This window comes from Colobus angolensis, unplaced genomic scaffold (assembly GCF_000951035.1).
Source record: "Colobus angolensis palliatus isolate OR3802 unplaced genomic scaffold, Cang.pa_1.0 Scaffold120, whole genome shotgun sequence".
Classification (NCBI taxonomy): domain Eukaryota; kingdom Metazoa; phylum Chordata; class Mammalia; order Primates; family Cercopithecidae; genus Colobus; species Colobus angolensis.
The window spans coordinates 2,572,462-2,573,048 of record NW_012113142.1 but is presented as its reverse complement, the minus strand read 5'-3'; positions in this window follow the sequence as shown (position 1 = coordinate 2,573,048).

Here is a 587-nt window from a genome sequence, read left to right as displayed (position 1 = left end):
GGCGGGGCTCCTGGCAGGCACGCCCAGGGACACGCCCCCTGCTGGGCTTTAAAGGCGCCGCGTCTGACGGCCACGCGGAGCGCGAGGTGGGGCCGGGCCTGGTGGGTGTCCGCCCGCTCGCCGTCCGCTTACACAAGGGAAAGGGAAGGTTTCCTCCCTTCCCTTGCTGCCTGGGGGAGGCTGCGGGAAGTCCTCGTACCCATACTCTCATACTGGGTCGCCTCATTTTACTCTAGGAGGGACACGTTTTTTTGAGACGGAGTTTTGCTCTTGTCGCTCAGGCTGGAGTGCAATGGTACCATCTCGGCTCACTGCAACCTCCGCCTCCCGGGTTCCAGCTATTATCCTGCCTCAACCTCCCGAGTAGCTGGGATTACAGGCGCCTGCCACCATGCCTTGCTAATTTTTTGTATTTTTAGTAGAGACCGGGTTTCACCATTTTGGCCAGGCTGGTCTCGAACTCCTGACCTCAGGGGATCCACCTGTCTCGGCCTCCCAAAGTGCTGGGATTAGAGGCATGAGCCACCGCATCCAGCTGGAAGACTTTTTATCTTTATTTTTAATTGTTATTTCTTTTTTTTTTTTTT